Raw genomic sequence first — 16860 nt, forward strand, 5'->3', positions numbered from 1 at the left:
AGTTGTGAAAGTGCAGGTCAGATTCAGAGAAGAGCGAATCGTGGAATTTAATTTAAAATAATAAAAGAAAAGGACTTTGATGAACAACCATACGGTTTTTAGCTCTTACATCGTGTAGTTTTCCAAGTAAAAATGCTTTGAATGCTGTTTTTAAGGTATACTACTTCCCTACTCCCACCAGCTTGGCTCGTGTGACCTTCGTTGCATTGAGCCAGTGCCATTTAGGGTAGGGATATAGTTCAAAGAATTCCACAGTATTCTCTTAGACCGTACAGAGAAACCTTAACATTGGCAACCACATCTTGTAATGAAAATGAATTTTAAAAAAGAAAGGGGAGAAAACGAACATAATAGGAATAGTACATAGTGGCTAGCTTTGATAATAGTTTTTTTTGTTTGTTTGTTTTTTAAGAGAGTCTTAGTATGTTACCTAGGTTGGGCTTGAACTCCTGGGCTTAAGGGATCCTCCCACCTCAGCCTCCCTAGTAGCGAGTACTACAGGTGTGTGCCACCATGCCCAGCTGCTGGTAACTGATTTTTGAGGCTCTGCTCTTGATTTGGATACAATAGTGTTAAAATAGTTTTATGATTTACTGAAAATAGAATGAAATTTTAACAAGGTTTTTAAAAGACCCCAAATAATATTACTTGTCAGTTTTCAAGTGAATTAATATCATAAAGCAATACTTTTCCAAAGGGCAGAAAATTAATTGTAGATTGGCACAGTCATGCAGGATATTATTAAAATAGGTGAGTCTTAAAAAATAGTACCATAACTTATACAGTGGTGTTGATGGCACTTTCTCATCTACCCTATGTTATAAAGTTTTTTGCTGCTGAATTTAAACACCTTTTCCTAAAACGGGCAACTTTGCTGTTTTTGCAAAAAGCAGCATAAATGATTATCCAATTCTTTTTCTATTTGCTGAAAAGCAAGTTTTCAAAGATCTTTGAAGTCCGTTTTCATTCCTTTTGGATAGCCTGATCTAGGCTTAAAGTTATTTATTTACTTATGTTTGAGACAAGGTTTCACTCTGTCACCCAGGCTGGAGTGCAGTGGTGCAGTCACAGCTCACTGCAGCCTCAACCTGCAGGCTCAAGCAATCCTCCTGTCTCAGCCTGCCACCTCAGTCTTAGTAGCTGAGACTACAGGTGCACACCACAATGTGTGGCTAATTTTTTTTTTTTTTTGTAGAGACAGGGTCCCCTGTGTTCTTGAACTCCTGGGCTCAAGCAGTCTTACTGCCTCCACCTCCCAAAGTGCTGGGATTGCAGGTGTGAGCCACCGTGCCTGGTCAAGTTATTTAGAAGACTTTTTTGTGTGTTAATTAAGCTCATGAATACAGTTGTAAAACTCTTATATTGTTGACGTGATATATAACTTAGGCTGCAGCTCAGTTTTGGCATTTTTTCATGTTGAGAATTTTTGCTCTAAATTTACTTAACATTTAGATTTTAATTTACTTAAAATTTACATAACATTGGATTTCCCTTCTAGAGGGTCTGGTTGCAGTTTACATAGGTCTTTTGCCCCCGTTGTGCCTGTTGTCTAAAATGTTCTTCCCTATCTGTAAATCCCACCCATCTATCAAGGACCAGCTGGCATGCTGCCTTCTGATCCTTTCAGCTGCAGAAAAGACAGGCTTACCTTGGAGATATTGCAAGTTTGGTTCCCGGCCACTGCAATAAAGTGAGTCCCATGAAATTTTTGGTTTCCCAGTGCATATAAAAGTTATAGTCACACTATATTGTATTATATTAAGAGTGCAGTAGCATTATATCTAAAAGACCAATGTATATACCTTAATTTAAAAATCCTTTATTGCTAAAAAAAAAAAATGCTATCTGAGCCTCAGGAAGTCATAATCTTTTTGCTGGTAGAGAGTCTTGCCTTGATGTTTATGGCTGCTGACTGATCAGGGTGCTGGTTGTTAAAGGTTGGGGTAGCTGTGGCAATTTCTTCAAATAAGACAACCGTAAAGTTTGCCACATGGATTGGTTTTCCTTTCCAGAGAAAGATTTCTCTGTATCATGTGATGCTGTCTGATAGCATTTTACCCACAGTAGAACTTTCAGAATTGGAGTCAATTTTATCACCCTGCCACGGCTTTATCAATGAAGTTTATGTAATATTCTAAATCCTTTGTTGTCATTTCAGCAATGTTCACAGCATCTTCACCAGGAGTAGATTCTATCTCAAAACACTTCCTTTGCTCATCAAAAGAAACAGCTCTTTATCCGTTCAAGTTTTACAAGGAATTACAACAATTCAGTCACATCTTAAAGCTTCAGTTCTAATTCTAGTTATTTTGCTGTTTATGGCATGCCTGCAGTTACTTTACCTTATATGAATTATGGTATATGTGTGTGATATATGTGGGTCAGTGTTTGTGTATATATGCATCTTTTTTTGTATATGTATGTTTTATTACTTCTTCTAGATTCTAGTTCTTCATCTTCCAGTGTTAATTCCTTGTACAAAGTAGGTCCTTATCATTCACTGGATGAATGAATATCCAAGTTACGGTGTATTTAGTGAGCTGGGATTGGAACAATACAATTGATCAAATGCATTACTGAGTATGTGCCCCATCTAAGTTTGCAGCTTTAGATTGTGGTCAGAGGCTGTTACAAGATCTTATATATTCTATGATGGGTCATATGCATCTAAAGCATGGTGGTTCAGTTTATGAATATATAAAAGGACAATTTTTTGATTAATGTCAGCTTTGAGTTTAGAATGTATCCCAGACATCTTAGTTGCCCTTAATTATTTTTGGAGATATTTTTCTCAGCCATTAATAAAGCAATCCGAATGATGCATTTTTCTCTGACCTTGAGTTTTTGTATATGTAAAATAATGGCTTTACATTCATTAAGTTTCCTTCTAGTTCTGGGATTCTGTGTCTGACGATGAATTTCATTGAGTGCAAAGTGTAGCACCAAGATAATACATAGACTTAATGAGTATACATGTTTTTTACAGTTTGGACTCTTAATTCTTAGTGAATACAAGTCCAGATTTCGTATGACTTCCTGCACTGGGTTCCATTGCATTGAAAATACAATCTAAGTGTATTACCTTCATTTACAAAGTCTGATGCTATGGCTCTTTCTTACCCCTCAAATCTGAACTTCCACCTCTCTTTTTCTAGATCACCACCCTCCAAATATGCTGGGATTCTTTTTTTTTTTTTTTTTTTCTTTTTTTAAGACAGAGTCTTGCTCTGTTGCCCAGGCTGGAGTGCAGGGACGAGATCTCAGCTGACTGCAACCTCTGCCTCCTGGGTTCAGGTGATTCTCATGCCTCACCGTCCCAAGTAGCTGGGATTACAGGTGCATGCCATCATGTCCGGCTAAGTTTTGTATTTTTAGTAGAGACAGAGTTCTCCATCTTGTCCAGACTGGTCTCAAACTTCAGGCCTCTAGTGATCTGTCCCCCTCGGCCTCCCAGAGTGCTGGAATTCTAGGCGTGAGCCACTGCAGACACATAAAATTGTGCTGAAGTATTTCTAATCACTTCGAGTTACAATTCTGTCTGTTAAGTTTCATTTTGCCTGCCAATATTATTCTGAAAAATTTCCCAACCAAATCTTTCTTGTACTACTGTGTCATTGCTCACAGACAATTTTTTTCCACATTGGTAGAACCCTGAACTCCATTCATACAGATAATATGAGGTACTTAACTTGTACATTTGTTTAAGTTCCTTATTGATGCTGGATATTAGACCTTTGTCAGATGCATAGTTTCCAAAAATTGTCTCCATTCTGTAGGTTTTCTGTTGACTCTGTTGATAGTTTCTGTTGCTGTGCAGAGGCTCTCTAGATTTTATTTGTCAATTTTTGCTTTTATTGCAGTTGCTTTTGGTGTCTTCATCATGAAATCTTTGCCCATTCCTGTGTCCTGAATGGTATTATGTAGGTTGTGTTGCAGGGCTTTTATAGTTTTTGGTTTTACATTTAAGTCTCTAATCCATCTTCAGTTGTATATGGTGTAAGGAAGGGGTCCACTTTCAATCTTTTGCATATGGCTAGCCAGATATCCCAGCACCATTTATTGAATAGGCAATCCTTCTCCCATTGCTTGTTTTGTCAGATTTGTCGAAGATCAGATAGTTGTAGGTGTGCAGCATTATTTCTGGGTTCTCTGTTCTGTTCCATTGGTCTATGTGTCTGTTTTTGTACCAGTATCATGCTGTTTTGGTTACTGTAGCCCTGTAGTGTAGTTTGAAGATGAGTAGCGAGTAGCATGATGCCTCCAGCTTTGTTCTTTTTGCTTAGGATTGCTTTGGCTATTTGGGCTATTTTTTGGTTCCATATGAATTTTGAAACAGTTTTTTCTAATTCTGTGATGAATGTCAATGGTAGTTTAATAGGAATATCATTGAAACTGTAAATTGCTTTGGGCAGTATGGGCATTTTAATGATATTGATTCTTCCTATCCGTGAGCATGGGATGTTTTTCCATTTGCTTGTGTCATCTCTGATCTCTTTGAGCAGTGTTTTATAGTTCTTCGTGTAGTGATCCTTCACCTCCATGGTTAGCTGTATTCCTACATTTGTGTGTGTGTGTGTGTGTGTGTGTGTGTGTGTGTGTGTGTGTGTATGTGGTGGGGGGCAATTGTGAATAGGTCTGCATTCCTGGTTTGGCTCTTGGCCTGACTGTTGTTGGTGTATAGGAATGTTAGGGATTTTTGCACATTGATTTTATATCCTGAGACTTTGCTAAAGTTGTCTATTAGCTTAAGGAGCTTTTGGGCTGAGACTATGGGGTTTTCTTTCTTTTTTTTTTTTTAATTTTACTTTAAGTTCTGGGATGCAAGTGCAGAATGTGTAGGTTTGTTACGTAGGTATATGTGTGCCATGGTGGTGTGCTGCACCTATCAACCCGTCATCTAGGTTTTAACCCCTGCATGCATTAGCTATTTCTTCTAATGTTATCCCTCCCCTCACCCCCCACCCCCTGACTGGCCCTGGTTTGTGTTGTTCCTCTCCCTGTGTCCATGTATTCTCATTGTTCAACTCTGACTTATGAGTGAGAACATGCAGTGTTTGGTTTTCTGTTCCTGTGTTAGTTTGCTGAGGATGGTGGCTTACAGCTTCATCCATGTCCCTGCAAAGGAGATGATCTCATTCCTTTTTTATGACTGTATAGTATTCCATGGTGTACGTGTACCACATTTTCTTTATCCAGTCTATCATTAATGGGCATTTGGGTTGGTTCCGTGTCTTTGCTATTGTAAATGGTGCTGCAGTAAACATATGTGTACATGTGTCTTTATAGTAGAATGACTTATATTCTTTGGGTGTATACCTAGTAATGGGATTGCTGGGTTAAATGATATTATTTCTAGTTCTAGATCCTTGAGGAATCGCCACACTGTCTTCCACAAAGGTTGAACTAATTTACATCCCACCAACACTGTAAAGGCGTTCCTGTTTCTTCACAGCCTCACCAGCATCTATGGTTTCCTGACTTTTTAATAATCACCATTCTGACTGGTGTGAGATGGTATCTCATTGTGGTTTTGATTTGCATTTCTGTAATGATCAGTGATGGTGAGCTTTTTTCTATGTTTGTTGGCCACATAAATGTCTTCTTTTGAGAAGTGTCTGTTCATATCCTTTGCCTACTTTTTAATGGGGCTGTTTGATTTTTTCTTGTAAATTTGTTTAAGTTCCTTGTAGATTCTGGATATTAGACTTGGGCAGATGGGTAGATTGCAAAAATTTTCTCCCATTCTGTAGGTTGCCTGTTCACTCTGATGATAGTTTCTTTTGCTGTGCAGAAGCTCTTTAATTAGGTGACTCTAGGGTTTTCTAGATATAGGATCATGTTGTCTGCAAACAGGGGTAGTTGACTTTCTCTCTTCCTATTTGGATGTCTGGGCATTCTATGAATATTTGTGTGGTTGAGATAGTTACTGACTTTGGCCTTACAGCTTGATGATAGACTTGGTCCCTTGACTAGAATGCAATCTTCATATGAGACTGTAAAATGAATAAGTGCTTTGTAGGCTGTAAAATACTATTTAAATCTGAGGCATTATAGTAGGTCTTTTCCTCAGAAGGCTATATTCTATATTCTATAGGCTTGGCTCTCACAGTGAAATGGCACATTAAACTATATAATAGAGTCTTTTTTATCCTTGATATTCTTTCTAAAACTGCACCAAGCAAGATAATGGGTTATTGGATTGTTTGAAACCACACTACTGTCTGTTTGTTGTAAATGTGGAATAATATCTCTCAACATCATTATTGTATTTGAGATGTTGTTGTAAAGATATCTGTAAAGGGCTTTGGATTTTCCAGAAGAGAGAACTTGTAATGAAACTCATTTTTCTTGTTACAGTGGGGCAAGACAGTTGCTGATGTGTTACCATTACCCATCATTTAAAAGTAGCAGGCATTCCTATACTACCTACTGTGCCAAAATAAGGAACTGACAGGCCCAGTTAGTTAGCTGTAGCGGTATTTTATGTTGCTGTGGCTGTGGTATCACTGTTTAATTGCAGTTACCAAATCTCTCAGCAAAGTAAGGCAACATTTATCTGAGAAAGCATTTTTTTCCCTTCTGAATTAACTGAAAGTGCACTGGTTACACTTATACTCTGTGGAGAACCCTAACTTTGGTTCTTTTTTTTCTTTTCTTTTTTTTTTGGAGACGGAGTCTCACTCTGTAGGAGTGCACTGGAGTGCAGTGGTGCAATCTCGGCTCACTGTAAACTCCACCTCCTGGGTTCAAGCGATTCTTCTGCCTCAGCCTCCCGAGTAGCTGGGACTACAGGTGCATGCCACCATACCTGGCTAATTTTTGTATTTTTAGTAGAGACAGGGTTTCACCATATTGGCCAGGGTGGTCTCAAACTCCTGACTTCGTGATCCGCCCGCCTCGGCCTCCCAAAGTGCTGCGACTTTGGTTCTTAAGTTGACCTCCACATCTAATAAAAGACTGTGGTTAAGTATCAGTCTTTCAGAAATTTTGAGCAAGGTTGTAGAGTGTTAAAGGACTTTAAAGGCATCTCTTAGGTCAGTGAGGAAGGACTATTTGTTTTATTATTTAAAAAAGTTAACATTTAAAAACAGCACAAACAGTAGAAACACTCTGAAGTATAAAATCGTCTTAAAAAAGGAAAAAGTTTTTACACATAAGCAGCTCATATCTGGAGTTATTGTGTGACCTAGATTTAGAGTTTTGTCTTGTTTTGGTCAGTTGTTAATACCATTCTGAAGTATTATTTTATTAGTGACAGGTAATAGTAGAATGCTTACAGTTCTTCTCTTTGTTAAGCTTTTCCAGTTTCTGGACTGTCTTGGGAATGAGAATGAAATTTACTTCCCTACAAATTGGGTTTTTTCATTTATTTGATAGACCCTGTTTATTGAACATTCCTAATAGAGCTAATAAAATAATGCTCTTGGGGTGTTTTGCAATTTATTACACCTGCTCCACTCAATTGATTCTCTTTCTGTGACATGTGTTTAGATTTATATAGTGTTACATAATAAGAACTAGTGGGATCTAGTTTGTACTTTTCCCTGGGGCTTGGGTTGGGGAGCGTGTGTATGTTGTTTGTGCAGAATTTCTATTTTCTATCATTGGTATCTTGTATTTAAAGCAAAATAAAACAAATTATACTTTTCTCAGTTCAGGCTCAGAGTTGGCGTGGTTTAGAGAGGAATTTTTGTCTTAGCTTATTTATGTTGCAGAAATATAATGTTTGGCCATTTTCATAAGGCTTTTTAAGGAAAGTATTTTAAATTGTACCTTTACATTTGAGAGATGAAGCATGAGAAGCTAAATTACAATTTTGAAATATTAGAAATTTGCTGCCCAATCGTTCTTTCCTCAAACTGGAAGTTGTATATGCATTATCATTCAATAAAAATCTGAAATGGAATCTTAAAAATCTTATAGCAAATCTAATCAATTAAAGTTATTATCCTAAGAGAAAACTTTTTCTTTCTCTTACATTATTTGAACAAGCAAATTCTGTTTTTAGAGGGAAAGCACAGAAGAGATGGCAACATAACATCAATTAAGTTAGAGCAAAGATATGCAGACTTAGTTTAGGCTATAGAAATATTCCATGGACGGCCGGGCGCGGTGGCTCACGCCTGTAATCCCAGCACTTTGGAAGGCCAAGGCGGGCAGATCATGAGATCAGGAGATTGAGACCATCCTGGCTAACACGGTGAAACCCTGTCTCTACTAAAAATACAAAAAAATTAGCTGGGTGTAGTGGCGGGCGCCTGTAGTCCCAGCTACTTGGGAGGCTGAGGCAGGAGAATGGCGTGAACCCGGGAGGCGGAGCTTGCAGTGAGCTGAGATTGCACCACTGCACTCCAGCCTGAGCGACTGAGTGAGACTCTGTCTCAAAAAAAAAAAAAAAAAGAAAATTCTATGGACACAGAGAGGGGAACATCACACATCGGAGCCTGTGGAGGGGTGGGGGGCAAGGGGAGGGAGAGCATTAGGACAAATACCTAATGCATGCAAGGCTTAAAATCTAGATAACACGTTGATGGGTGCATCAAACCACCACGACGCATATAGGTATACCTATGTAACAAACCTGCACGTTCTGCACATGTATCCCAGAACTTAAAGTATAATAAAAATTTTTTTAAAAAGTATTCCTATAAATGTTTTGTACACTGTTTTTTAATTGCTTATCTATAGAAAATAATGTAACAATTTCTGGTAGCTTTTAAAGGAGAGTTGAAGGAACTGTGATTCTTGAATGAATGTTTTCAGTTTTAACCAAGAGAATAAATGTGATGAAAAATAATAAGATATTTGAAAAAGATAAGACAAACAACATGTTACTGTTGGGGCTAAAGAGGACCTAAATTCAAAGTTTGCATGAAATATGGTCAGCTGCTAAGATAAAACAAAGATTTATTATTGCTCAGTCCAAAGAGAAAACTGAAATGATATTTATAAGTGTAGTGATGAGCAGGTTGGATCTAGCAGGGGAAATGTAGTTGTATAGTAGTGGTCACAGGCAAGAGATTTTCCCCTATCATGTCTTGAACGTGGTTCATTGGTTCATGCCCACCTGGCCATTGGTTCATACCCAACTAACTTTCTAGAAATAAACATGACCTAGAAATAAAATATAAGGTCCATTTTAACATGTTTTCTTCTGTCTGTAACACCTGCAAAAACAAAAGATATAAAAATATGTAGACATTAAGACAGTATCTTTTTTAGTGGATTACACTTATTTGTTGGAGTTATTAATTATTTCCATAATATATGTTGCTTTTTTCTTTTTTCTTTTTTTTAAAATAGGAGTCTTCCTCTGTCACCAGGGCTGGAGTGCAGTGGCATGATCTTGGCTCACTGCAACCTCCACCTCCCAGGTTGAACTGATTCTCAGGCTTCAGCCTCCTGAGTAGTTGGGATTACAGGCACCTGCCACCACACCCGGCTAATTTTTGTATTTTTAGTAGAGACGATGTTGCACTATGTTGGCCAGGCTGGTCTTGAACTCCTGACCTCAGGTGATCTGCCTGCCTTGGCCTCCCAAAGTGCTGGGATTACAGGCATGAGCTACTGCGCCCAGCTGATAATATATGTTGCATTTCATTAAAAACTTGGTGTTCGTAAGTGAATGCTATTGATACTTGGCTTTATGGAAATCTCTTTTTAGTATTGACTAGTCACCCAGAAGATTAAAACATGGCAGCTAGACAGGCAATGTCAATCCTTTCAAATCAATTTACTTACTGGAGATTTTAAGTAGTTTAAGCAAAGCATATCCTCCTACGCAGGAAGCCCAGCTGTGATTGTGAAATGACATTATTTTCACCTTGCATTTAATTGAAAGCAGCTCCCTTCTAGTCCTGGCACATTGCTTTCACCCTTTTCTTAGAGGCACTGGAGAACAAGTAACTATTGCTTCTTGCAGCACAATGTTGTATGCCTGTGATTCTCTGTCCTAGTTTACTTACCACAGGATGTAGCAAATTATCCAAAATAGGATGTAAAATTTTCAGATCAATAAAAAATTAATGTATCACTTGTTACTTTCAGAAATAAAATGGAGGTTAGGAAATCAAACCCCTTGATGTATGTGATAAAGTGTTACAAAATATCAAATGATTCACTTTGCTATTTGTGAGTTTCTATCACTCTTTTTTTTTTTTTTTTTGCCACTAATTGCAAAATAACTCATATAAACCTGGGTTTCTCAAGCAATGTTCTCCTAGATGTGTAGGACGAAGGCTATATTGGTATGAATAGGTACTAATTCTGAGCCTGTTCTGGAAGACCCCATTCCCCTGCAGAGTTTGGTAGGGCTCACATACCTGCAGTGGTGGCCATTAATGACCAATTCTGCCTTTGAGTGCTCCACTTGCGCTACTCTCACTTCTGGCTCCTGGTGCTTAGGACTGCTGTCCCCTCTCCCTGCCTTACCAGTTCCTATTGTTGTGGACATTAAGGAGTGAATTTGGTCAGGCAGCCTGTGCAGGTCAGCGTCCCAGAGGCAGGTCTACAGCTCTAGCGGGTCCAGTCCCAGTGGACCTTTCTGCTAATTGTGTCCAGCCTTTCCATTCTTGAATTACTGACCTGCGATAAAAAATGATGGCGCCCTTACCACATTCTAGCAAAAAGGTCAACAGTCATTTACCAGTTCTGTGATCTTAACACTAGTTACCTTGTTTATAACTGAGCATAATAATGGTGAGTACCTCATAGGACTGTTAGGAGGATTAAATGAGATACTATGAAAAAAGCCTTAACCAGTGCCAGCACTTTCTAGTGCTCAATACATTTTAGATATTTACTTGTAGTTACTGTTGTGGCTCCTACTATAATATTGACTTTGTTTTGTACTTCTTGGTGTCTAACTCAATCAGCTTTTTCTCTTAAGTCAGTTTCTAGACTGATAGTTCTTTTTAAATGCATCTGTTCTTCATTTTCATAGTTACATGTATGTCCTCTGTATGTTTTCTGTTTCCATTCAATTTTGGAGTGAAATATGATAGCAGCATGAGGAGCTCCACTCCTGGTCTAAATGAATAAGCTTATATTATCTCTTTCTTAACTTTACTCCTTAACTCTTTGTATTCTGTTACCTGCTTTCATAATTTTCCTGGAACTTCTTAAACCTCATTGGTAATTTCAAAGCTAAATTTCGTTAATCATTTCTCAGATTTTGTTCATACTGATTCGTTGCACTATAAAAAAGGATTTAAATTTTTTTTCTAATATTCACTTTTTTTTTGTTTTGTTTTACAAATTCTCCTCCCTATCCCCTCCCCTCCCCTCTGTCCCTCCCTCCCTCCCTCCCTCCTTCTTCCTTCTTCTTCCTTCTTTTTGCCTCTTCTTGAGACAGTGTCTTACTATGTTGACCATGCTGGACTCGAATTCCTGGGCTCAAGCAATCCTTCTGCCTCAACCTTCTGATTAGTTCGACTACGGGTGTGCGCCACCATGCCTGGCTTAGAAAAGGACTTTATGTTGAACCTCTTTTCTCTTACAATCAAATAATAAATTCATTGAGTCATACTATTAGCAAGTCGCAGTGCTTGGTGCGGGTGTAGAGGAATGGAATGATGACCAAGACATGGTCCCTGTCTTCAGTATCTTGAGATATTGAGCACTCAGGGAAAGAAAAATGGGCACAAAACTATAAGGCAAAGTAAAATGTGTAGAGCACAAAGGAGAAATAAATACCAAAACAAGGGGATGAGAGAAAGCTTTCAAATCATAGTGGTAGTTACTGGAATAACTTTAGGAATTCCCAGGCTGCTTGGAGAATGTGAGAATGTGCATCTGCTTGGTCCCTTCAGAAAACTGTCAGTGTGACAGATGGGAGGGTGAAAAAGAGGGAAAAGCTAGAATCTGTTGGGGTTAAATTGGAGTTCATTTTGAAGCATTAAAAATAATTGAAATTCTGATATATTTTACCTGTATAGAAAGGGACAGGAAATAATATGAGAAATAGTAATAGTGGGGTGACCCATCATCCATATTTAACGTTTGTTAACATTTCGCCACAAGTGTTCATATTGCTTTCTCTCTCTTTTTCAAAAAAACTATTTTTTAGAACCCTTTTAGATGTGGCAGTTTTTCAGACTTTCCGTGTTTTTGATAACTTTACAATTTTGAGGCGAATCATATCTCCCTACAATCCTCTTGGATGTGGCAGTTTTTCGGACTTTCCTTGTTTTTGATAACCTTAACAATTTTGAGGAGTACCAGTCAAGAATTTTTTAGACTATCGCTTAATTGAGATTTGTTTGATATTCTTCTTATGATTTTCCGGGATTTTGAGTTTTTGGGAGGAAGACCACAGAGGTCAAGTGCCATTTTTGTCACGACATAATACCAACTTGACTTATCACTGTTGATACTGACCTTGATCCCCTGGCAGAGAGAGTGTTGATCAGGTTTCTTCACTGTAAAGTTACCCTTTACTTCCTCATCCTGTGCTCTTGGGAAGGAGTTCGCTTTGCACAGGCCACACTTAAGGAATGAAGCTTTGTTTCCTCTTGTGGAAATAAATGAGGACCATCTAAATGAGAACAAGTAAAGGCTATTTATTCAAAGCCTCCCATAACAAAGGAGTCAGCCATCATCACTTGTGTTTGGCAGAGACTTGGAGGCAGTCAGAGGAGTAGGAACGCTTTATTGTAGAAAAAAGGGAAAGCGGCTGGGCGTGGTGGTTCATGCCTATAATCCTAGCACTTTGGGAGGCTAAGGCGGGCAGATCACCTGAAGTTGGGAGTTTGAGACTAGCCTGACCAACATGGAGAAACCCTGTGTCTAGTAAAAATACAAAATTAGCCGGGCGTGGTGGTGCTTGCCTGTAATCTCAGCTACTTGGGAGACTGAGGCAGGAGAATCGTTTGAACCCAGGAGGCAGAGGTTGCGGTGAGCCGAGATCGCGCCATTGCACTCCAGCCTGGGCAACAAGAGTGAAACTTTGTCTCAAAAAACAAAACAAAACAAAACAAAAACAACAAAAAAAGGAAAGCTATATTATAGAAGAAAGGGAAAGCTCCAGGTAGGCCCTGTTTGGAGGCTGCTGACGTGGAGAGGGTGGAACATCCTGTGTTATTGATTAGTGGTACATATTTTGCTTTCTCCAGCAAGTCTTAATTTAAAAGTGGGTACAGAAATTAGGGAAGCTGTTAGCTACTGGTCAAGTCCTGACTGTTGGGCTAATTGTTACTTAAGTTTTGTGCTTAGTCAGTTTAGGCTACTCTAACAAATATACCATAGGGCTCAGTGGCTTCAACAACAAACATTTATTACGTACAGTTCTGGAGGCTGGGAAGTGCAAGATTAAGGGGCTGGAAGATCCTGTGTCTGGAGGGCTTGCTTCCTGGTTTGCAGATGGCCTTCTCCTTGTGTCCTCACATGGAAGAGAGCAGAGAGAGGAAGCAAGCTTTCTCGTATCTCTTCTTATAAGGGAACTAATCTCATTTACAGAGCACTCCATCGTCATGACCTAATTACCTCCCAAAAGCCCCAGCTCCAGGTACCATCACAGTGGGGATTAGGCTTCAATGTATGAATTTTGGAGTGACACAGATATTCAGTCCATAGCATTGTGGTTTGGCTTTCTGGACTGGTTGTTGTAGGTTGTGAGTCAGAGTTCTATTTTTATATATGGTCTTGTCATTACCTGTTTGTATATTCACTCTTTCACCCACCTCAAAGGTATTGTTCTATATCAATTATTTTGAATTCTTCTGCATGGGAGATTTGTCTCTTCTCTCCCATCTATTTTTTTATTTTTTTATTTTTTGGAGGGACTGGTTCTTTATTTCAAAAAGACATTTGTCAATATTCAGTATCAAAACAGTTGCACTATTGATTTCTCTTTCTCCCAATTGGACCCAAAGAGACCACATCAAAGGAGAGTACATTTTAAGCCAGTAAGCTGCAGGATGTACACCTAACAGACCTCCTAAAAACCTTACCAGAAAATGGGGACTCAGTAGGGAAAGAAACTTTAAAAAATCAGTAAACTGCCAGCCCACAGACTGCAGAGGCTGTCACAGCCAGGTGGGATGGCCAGGGTGCCACAAACCCAAAGAAGCAAAGTTTAAAAATAATATAAAATTTAAAAAGTTTTGTGCATAAGCTATTCAAGATTTCTGCAGCATTGACTGATACAAAGCACAGTGAGATGGCACTTTTAGAGACAGCAGCTTCAAACCCAGAAAAGGGTAATGAGTTTCACATGGCTGAATCAGTGGCAAAAACATAATCATCTTTCTTTCAAGGAGGCAGGAAAGCAATTAAGTGGTCACCTCAACATAAGGGTCACATGATCCATTCTGTAAGCAGTTGGGAGGGGGTAGAGATGGGACAAAAATTTGGTCTCAGAGTTCTTACATCTTGATTTGGTCAATTCTAATGAAAAAAAATAAGAAAAAAGAAATAGTGTTGTCCAAAGGTATATTAAAGCTGAAAACTTGAACAGCACATTTTTGTTTGTTTTTGTTGTTATTTGGCTAACTCCTCCTGGAATCACCTTTCTGGTTTAGCTGGTACTTTGTACAGAGCAATGAGGTTTCCCATAGTGGAGTCTTTCCCTGGGCTCTGTTTGGCTCTCAGTAAGGCAGGCCTATACCTTTTCTTCTCTATGGAGCGGGCAATATGCATTAAGCTGAAAAGTCACCTTCCAAAAGTGAGAAAAGGATTAGATTGCTGCTTCAGGGCTGTGGAATTACTTGGAATGTTTTACAAATGGTTGCTACAAAACAACAAAAAAGGTAATCACAAATGTGTACATCACAATATGCCTTTTAAAGACATTATGCATTGTGCTCACATTCCCTTAAATGTTGTTTCCAAAGGTGCTCAGCCTCTAGCCCAGCTGGAATCTCCGGGAAGAGGCAGAGACAGTTTGGGGAAAAAGACACAGGGGAGGAGCGGGAGGCAAAAGCGGAAAGCAGCCTTCCAGTTAAAGATGAGTCCTCAGTTAAAGGTCAACTTCGGGCAGGCTGGCCTCAGGCAGAGTCAGGGTCAGAGGGAGGAGCAGCAGCAGGGTGGGACTGGGCGTTCTACATCTCATTCAGGTCAAGCAGAGTCTGGACCAGCATCTTTTGTGTACAGAGGCGCTGTCCTTTGGTGCATTTGAGTTTATCTTCCAGGTCTTCAATTGTATTTTCCAGCTTGGCTACCAGTCTCTCAGCAAACCCATCACGGGTCTCTCCCTCCTTGAATTTATCAGTAAGAATCTTGATCTCTTTCTCATATTTGTCTTCTTTTTGAGAGTACTTTTCTTCAGCAGGACTCAGACACTTCAGATTCTGGTCCATCAGTCTGATCTGCTCATCCATCTCTCGGCAACGGTACTCTGCCAGCTCAGTTTGTTCCTCTGTGCGTTCCAAGTCTCTTTCAATGATCACCAACTTATGAGCTACCTCTTCATACTTCCTATTTGCCTCTTCTGCAATGTGCTTAGCTTCTTTGAGTTGAATTTCCTGGAGTTCCATCTTTTCTTCATCTTTTAAGGGCTGGTTTTCAATAAACTTCATACCTCTCTCACTCTCATCAGTTTTTTCCGCTTCTTCCAGCTTTTGCAGGGCAGTGGCTGGGCACTCCTGAGCACAGTCCAGCTTCTCATGAACCAGCTGGATCCTACGGTTCAAGGAGGCCACCTCAGCCTCAGCCTGTTCCTGGGAACACCTTTCTCCCTCAACTTCTCACTGGAGACGATCAGCTCGCTCCTCTGCATCATCTGCCTGCTGCTGCATAACCTGGATATTGCCCTTAACCGCCTCGATGGTGGTGATCCCAGCCATGGTGCCCACTCGGCTACTGCTCGCACTCCGATTCCTGCCTCCTCCGCTCGGCGTTGCAGCCTCCTCTCCCTCCCCCATTTATTTATTCACTTATTCATTCATTTGTTTATAGCAGTATGGATTCATGGATATTTATTTTATACAGGTTATAATCCAATACTACTTTATTTCATTGTTCACATTTTTCCAGTTTTGGCCCATTGAGAGCTCTGCTGCTTGGCTTCTGTGTTCCTTTGACATACTCCCATGATAGTGGGTTTTTCTTTTGAGAATTTCCTTACTTTTTAGCACTACAAGATGTTCTAGGCTCATCTTGTGTATTTCTTGTCCTCTGTCTCTCTCTCTCTTTATTGATTGGTTAATTGAGACAAGCTCTTGTGCTATCACCCAGGCTGGAGTGCAGTGGCACAATCATGGCTTTTTGTAGCCTTGACCTCCCAGGCTCAAGCAATCCTTCCATCTCAGCCTCCCGAGTAGCTGGGACTACATGTGTGTGCCACCACGTCAGACTACTTTTTAACTTTTTGTAAAGATGGGGTCTCCCCATGTTGCCCAGACTGACCTCAAACTCCTGGGCTCAAGCGATGCTACTGCCTTGGCCTCCCAAGGTGTTGGGATTACAGGTGTGAGCACTGCTCCTGGCCTCTCTGTTTTTAAAAATAAACTGTTACCTAGACAGGTAAAGGTACTCCTACATCCCTTTCCCCACATGTTTTCTGTATTGGTAACCATTGTCCTGAAGTTGGTATTGTTCCCATGTATTTAATGTATTCATCAATAATGTATAGTTATTTTGTGAGTTTTAAAAATGTACATGATAGACTACTGCCCATACCCTTCTGCAACTTGTTTCTATTATCAAACATTATGTTTATGAGATCTTCCCATGTTGTAGATATAGTTAATTTAATTGTTATATAGTATTTCATTGCATGAGTATACCATGGCATATCCATTTTACCATAAATAGGTAAATTAATGCTGCATGGACCTCTTTACACATGTATTTGATTTATCAAGGGAAAGTGTTATCAACAGTAATGGGATCAACTAGGGAAAGTTTGGAAATTTGTGGGGG

At 39.4% G+C, this 16860-nt stretch overlaps 1 protein-coding gene and 1 pseudogene across 8 annotated transcripts in view; one reads left to right on the forward strand and one right to left on the reverse strand.

The window, feature by feature from the left end:
- Positions 1–16860, forward strand: part of ST7 (suppression of tumorigenicity 7) — a 274150-nt gene that overhangs the window by 3560 nt on the left and 253730 nt on the right.
- LOC107975926 (tropomyosin alpha-3 chain-like) lies at positions 15039–15782 on the reverse strand (annotated as a pseudogene).

This window comes from Pan troglodytes, chromosome 6 (genome assembly GCF_028858775.2).
Source record: "Pan troglodytes isolate AG18354 chromosome 6, NHGRI_mPanTro3-v2.0_pri, whole genome shotgun sequence".
Lineage (NCBI taxonomy): Eukaryota > Metazoa > Chordata > Mammalia > Primates > Hominidae > Pan > Pan troglodytes.